Below are 7,394 nucleotides of genomic sequence, written 5' to 3' on the forward strand. Positions count from 1 at the left end.
TCACAATTTTGTATGAAAACTAACAGAGCCCTTGATTTTTGTGAATTTGTGGTTAGACATTCAGGCTGAACATACAGGGGTAAAAGTTGATCTATGATAGATCAAAATCAAATGATACATTTCAAAACAATGCTATTGCAATGAAATTCCTTTGGAAGTACATGACACTGTGAAATATTTGCTATACTTCCATTTGCATTGATAAATAAGGAGACTATGAAATAAAGGCAGATAATTAATTCCAAAGTACAGTTGTGTTTCTGTTGAGTGTCAGAGGTTGTCAGGAGTTAACGTATTTTCTTAGATTAGAAGACAAATGAACTTCACCCCACTAAAGGTTGGAAGGAAATGTATTACTCTACTAGATGTAGAAAGTCAGGATGTATGAAAGCTATGTGAAAAAACAGTGTGTTTATAACATTGAAACACTTTGTTCTTAGAAAGAAGTATGACATTAATGAAAAAAAATTTAGAAGGACACTTTAAGTTATCCCTACATGGTCATAATAGTTTAAAATCTAAAAGTATTTTCAAATCAATGAGGGAGTTAGCATTTTGAAAGAATCTTGAAAAAATTTCTTAAGTTAAAAATATTCTTAATGTGATGACATTTTTTATTCGAAGGCAAAATTATATAGGAATACATACAATATTTTGAAAGATATTGTTTTAAAATTCTCTACAAGAAAATAAAGATTCATTGAATTCCTTATCAAAAGCAAACCTGGTTTGAAACACTGGGAATCTAAGACTCCAAAAAGAACACTCATTTTTCCAAAATAGTCATTAACCAAATTTTCTACCCCCTATACATATATACGCACATACAAATTTGACAACCAAAAAAATCCTTTGTATCATATCAGTTACCATAAAAGGATTCTAAATTATCTTTGACCACACAAAACTGAATTGCTAGCATTTAAAGGAGAGAATTGATGGAAACTCCTTTAGTAGACTACTATAAATACAATAAGATTTTAATTTTGATCAGAATAAATTTATTGGACATTTAAAAAAAGAAATTTCAAAACCTAAAATAAAATAATATCCAAGCATAAATGCAATTTTCCTTTTAAAGTATATACGATGCAACCAATTACATTTATGAACTAATTCTTAATATCTAGGCATAAAAATTGTGAATTTATTTGAAGTGGAACCAGAAGCCAATTGTTTTAAATAATTACCAAAATAAGAAAATAAAAAATGTTAAAGAGAGGTCAAGAGATATAGAGGATAGAGTGAGTGGGGCAAAGGCAACATTTGGGGAATATATTTGAAGAACTTCCAAGAACTATTGAAAGGCACTGTATCAGTTCTCCATAGCTACCATAACAAATTACCACAAAACTTAGTGGCTTAAAACAGCAGATTTATTGTCTTACACTCTCGGAGATCAGAAGTCTAACACTGGTCTCACTGGGATAAAACGAAAGTATTGGCAGGTGTATCCCTTTCTGGAGGCTATAGGGGAGAATCTGTTAACTTATCTTTTCTAGCTTCTAGAAGCTACCTGCATTCCTTGACTCGTGGTCCCTTCCTCCATTTACAAATCCAGGAAGAGTAAGCTGAATCCTTTTTACTTCATATCACTCTGACCATCTCTTCTGTCTCCCTCTTCCGTTTTATGAATCCTTGTGATTATACTGGGCCTGCCTAAATAATCCAGGATAATCTTTTTCCTCTGAGGTCTGTGGATTGGTAACTTTGATTTCATCTACAACCTTAACTTAGAATATCACAGGTTCTGGAGATTAAGACATTTAACATCTTTGGGGAGCCATTGTCTGCCTATTACAGATACCAATCCACAGATTCACAAGGCTCAATAAGTCTTAAGCAGGATAATTTTTAAAACTTACATACACACAAGTAGACACATCATAATTAAACTGCAGAATATCAAAGAGAGAGAGAAGATATTTAAAGGAACTAGATAGAGAGGACAGATTATTTTCAAGGAGAAAGAGAAGCAGACAATTACTAAATTATTAACAGTATCAATGAAAATTAGGAGACATTAGAATGTTGTCTTCAATGTGCTGAGAGCAAATACTTGTGAATTTAGTATACTATACATATTCTGTAAATACGTGTATTTTAAGTATAAACTTGAAATAGAGATTTTCCAAAAAAATGAAAACTGAAAATTTACAAATAAAGGAGCCCTCCAAATGACATCTTTAAAAACCTGCTTCAATTAGAAAAAAATTGACCCCAGATAAAATCTGAGATGCAAGAAGGGATGAAGGGCAAAGAAAGTATGGTAGAGAAACACACTGGCTCTTAATAATAGTGTCTTGTGGAGATGAGCATAAAGTGCACAAAAAAAACATTAAAAATGGTGTCACAAGAAACTTTATGGTATAGTGAAAATTTGGATACCATGTTTGTTTAATGACAAAAATTAGTTCAATAAATTATGGTGTATCAATTCGACAGAATTCCATGAAGCCATTTTAAAATAATACTATATAAGTGTGTATTTTGTATAGTTTGGTATATGTAAATATGTAAACATGTAAATATAGTATATTTACCATATCTTAGTAAGTAAAGGAAGCAGTCTGCTAAACAGCAGATGTAGATATGGTTTGAGATTCTTGTTTAAACAATATACATACATATGAGCACAGAAAAAGGATTAGAACAATATTCACTGAACACCTTAATAATTATTATCTCTGAGAGATGGAATACAGTTTGTGCTTGCATTTTCTTTTTTGCCATTATATTTTCTCACATTCTATAATGTATATGTTACTTTAAAATAGGTTTATTGGGCCAAAATTCTTCAGTTAAAAGACATAAATCGAGGGTGGAGCCAAGATGGCCGAATAGGAACAGCTCCGGTCTCCAGCTCCCAGCCCCAGCGACACAGAAGACGGATGATTTCTGCATTTCTGCTTGAGGTACCAGTTTCATCTCACTAGGGAGTGCCTAACAGTGGGTGCAGGACAGTCGGTGAAGCGCACTGTGCGCGAGCCGAAGCAGGGCGAGGCATTGCCTCACTCGGGAAGCGCAAGGGGTCAGGGAGTTCCCTTTCCTAGTCAAAGAAAGGGGAAACAGACGGCACCTGGAATATCGGGTCAGTCCCACCCCAATACTGCGCTTTTCCAACGGGCCTGGAAAACGGCACACTAGGAGATTGTGTCCCGCACCTGGCTCGGAGGGTCCTGTGCCCACGGAGTCTCGCTGATTGCTAGCACAGCAGTCTGAGATCAAGCTGCAAGGCGGCAGCGAGGCTGGGGGAGGGGCGCCCGCCATTGCCCAGGCTTGCTTAGGTAAACAAAGCAGCCAGGAAGCTGGAACTGGGTGGAGCCCACCACAGCTCAAGGAGGCCTGCCTGCCTCTATAGGCTCCACCTCTGGGGGCAGGGCACAGACAAACAAAAACTCAGCAAGAACCTCCACAGACTTAAAGGTCCCTGTCTGACTGACAGCTTTGAAGAGAGTAGTGGTTCTCCCAGCACGCAGCTGGAGATCTGAGAACGGACAGACTGCCTCCTAAAGTGGGTCCCTCACCCCTGAGCAGCCTAACTGGGAGGCACCCCCCCAGTAGGGACAGACTGACACCTCATTCAACCGGGTACTCCTCTGAGACAAAACTTTCAGACGAACTATCAGACAGCTGAATTTGTGGTCTCATGAAAATCCGCTGTTCTGCAGCCACCGCTGCTGACACCCAGCCAAACAGGGTCTGGAGTGGACCTCTAGTAAACTCCAACAGACCTGCAGCTGAGGGTCCTGTCTGGTAGAAGGAAAACTAACAAACAGAAAGGACATCCACACCAAAAACCCATCTGTACCTCTCCATCATCAAAGACCAAAAGTAGATAAAACCACAAAGATGGGGAAAAAACAGAACAAAAAAACTGGAAACTCTAAAAAACAGAGCACCTCTCCTCCTCCAAAGGAACGCAGTTCCTCACCAGCAACGGAACAAAGCTGGATGGAGGATGACTTTGATGAGTTGAGAGAAGAAGGCTTCAGACGATCAAACTACTCTGAGCTACGAGAGGAAATTCAAAACAATAGCAAAGAAGTTAAAAACTTTGAAAAAATATTAGAAGAATGGATAACTAGAATAACCAATGGAGAGAAGGGCTTAAAGGAGCTGATGGAGCTGAAAGCCAAGTTTCGAGAACTACGCGAAGATTGCAGAAGCCTCAGTAGCAGATGCGATCAACTGGAAGAAAGGGTATCGCTGATGGAAGATGAAATGAATGAAATGAAGAGAGAAGGGAAGTTTAGAGAAAAAAGAATAAAAAGAAATGAACAAAGCCTCCGAGAAATTTGGGACTATGTGAAAAGACCAAACCTACGTCTGATTGGTGTACCTGAAAATGATGGGGAGAATGGAACCAAGTTGGAAAACACTCTGCAAGATATTATCCAGGAGAACTTCCCCAATCTAGCAAGGCAGGCCAGCATTCAGATTCAGGAAATACAGAGAACGCCACAAAGATACTCCTCGAGAAGGGCAACTCCAAGACACATAATTGTCAGATTCACCAAAGTTGAAATGAAGGAAAAAATGTTAAGGGCAGCCAGAGAGAAAGGTCGGGTTACCCACAAAGGGAAGCCCATCAGACTAACAGCTGATCTCTCAGCAGAAACTCTACAAGCCAGAAGAGAGTGGGGGCCGATATTCAACATTCTTAAAGAAAAGAATTTTCAACCCAGAATTTGCTATCCCGCCAAACTAAGCTTCATAAGTGAAGGAGAAATAAAATACTTTACAGACAAGCAAACGCTGAGTGATTTTGTCACCACCAGGCCTGCCCTAAAAGAGCTCCTGAAGGAAGCACTAAACATGGAAAGGAACAACCGGTACCAGCCACTGCAAAAACATGCCAAATTGTAAAGACCATCGAGGCTAGGAAGAAACAATAGCAACTAACGAGCAAAATAACCAACTAACATCATAATGACAGGATCAGATTCACACATAACAATATTAACGTTAAATGTAAATGGGCTAAATGCTCCAATCAAAAGACACAGACTGGCAAACTGGATAAGGAGTCAGGACCCATCAGTGTGCTGTATTCAGGAAACCCATCTCACGTGCAGAGACACACATAGACTCAAAATAAAGGGATGGAGGAAGATCTATCAAGCAAATGGAAAACAAAAAAAGGCAGGGGTTGCAATCCTAGTCTCTGATAAAATAGACTTTAAACCAACAAAGATCAAAAGAGACAAAGAAGGCCATTACATAATGGTAAAGGGATCAATTCAACAAGAAGAGCTAACTATCCTAAATATATATGCACCCAACACAGGAGCACCCAGATTCATAAAGCAAGTCCTCAGTGACCTACAAAGGGACTTAAACTCCCACACAATAATAATGGGAGATTTTAACACCCCACTGTCAACATTAGACAGATCAACGAGACAGAAAGTTAACAAGGATATCCAGGAATTGAACTCAGCTCTACATAAAGTGGACCTAATAGACATCTACAGAACTCTCCACCCCAAGTCAACAGAATATACATTTTTTTCAGCACCACACCACACCTATTCCAAAATTGACCACATAGTTGGAAGTAAAGCTCTCCTCAGCAAATGTAAAAGAACAGAAATTATAACAAACTGTCTCTCAGACCACAGTGCAATCAAACTAGAACTCAGGATTAAGAAATTCACTCAAAACCGCTCAACTACATGGAAACTGAACAACCTGCTCCTGAATGACTATTGGGTACATAATGAAATGAAGGCAGAAATAAAGATGTTCTTTGAAACCAACGAGAACAAAGATACAACATACCAGAATCTCTGGGACACATTCAAAGCAGTGTGTAGAGGGAAATTTATAGCACTAAATGCCCACAAGAGAAAGCAGGAAAGATCCAAAATTGACACCCTAACATCACAATTAAAAGAACTAGAAAAGCAAGAGCAAACACATTCAAAAGCTAGCAGAAGGCTAGAAATAACTAAAATCAGAGCAGAACTGAAGGAAATAGAGACACAAAAAACCCTTCAAAAAATTAATGAATCCAGGAGCTGGTTTTTTGAAAAGATCAACAAAATTGATGGACCGCTAGCAAGACTAATAAAGAAGAAAAGAGAGAAGAATCAAATAGATGCAATAAAAAACGAAAAAGGGGATATCACCACCGATCCCACAGAAATACAATCTACCATCAGAGAATACTAAAAACACCTCTATGCAAATAAACTAGAAAATCTAGAAGAAATGGATAAATTCCTTGACAAATACACCCTCCCAAGACTAAACCAGGAAGAAGTTGAATCTCTGAATAGACCAATAACAGGTTCTGAAATTGTGGCAATAATCAATAGCTTACCAACCAAAAAGAGTCCAGGACCTGACGGATTCACAGCTGAATTCTACCAGAGGTACAAGGAGGAACTGGTACCATTCCTTCTGAAACTATTCCAATCGATAGAAAAAGAGGGAATCCTCCCTAACACATTTTATGAAGCCAGCATCGTCCTGATACCAAAACCTGGCAGAGACATAACCAAAAAAGAGAATTTCAGACCAATATCCTTGATGAACATTGATGCAAAAATCCTCAATAAAATACTGGCAAACCGAATCCAGCAGCACATCAAAAAGCTTATCCACCATGATCAAGTGGGCTTCATCCCTGGGATGCAAGGCTGGTTCAACACACGCAAATCAATAAATGTAATCCAGCATATAAACAGAACCAAAGACAAAAACCACATGATTATCTCAATAGATGCAGAAAAGGCCTTTGACAAAATTCAACAACCCTTCATGCTAAAAACTCTCAATAAATTAGGTATTGATGGGACGTATCTCAAGATAATAAGAGCTATCTATGACAAACCCACAGCCAATATCATACTGAATGGGCAAAAACTGGAAGCATTCCCTCTGAAAACTGGCACAAGACAGGGATGCCCTCTCTCACCGCTCCTATTCAACATAGTGCTGGAAGTTCTGGCCAGAGCAATCAGGCAGGAGAAGGAAATAAAGGGTATTCAACTAGGAAAAGAGGAAGTCAAATTGTCCCTGTTTGCAGATGACATGATTGTATATCTAGAAAACCCCATTGTCTCAGCCCAAAATCTCCTTAAGCTGATTAGCAACTTCAGCAAAGTCTCAGGATACAAAATTAATGTACAAAAATCACAAGCATTCTTGTACACCAATCACAGACAAACAGAGAGCCAAATCATGAGTGAACTCCCATTCACAATTGCTTCAAAGAGAATAAAATACCTAGGAATCCAACTTACAAGGGATGTGAAGGACCTCTTCAAGGAGAACTACAAACCACTGCTCAATGAAATAAAAGAGGATACAAACAAATGGAAGAACATTCCATGCTCATGGGTTGGAAGAATCAATATCGTGAAAATGGCCATACTGCCCAAGGT

Source organism: Hylobates moloch, unplaced genomic scaffold, assembly GCF_009828535.3.
Source record: "Hylobates moloch isolate HMO894 unplaced genomic scaffold, HMol_V3 SCAFFOLD_2, whole genome shotgun sequence".
NCBI lineage: Eukaryota > Metazoa > Chordata > Mammalia > Primates > Hylobatidae > Hylobates > Hylobates moloch.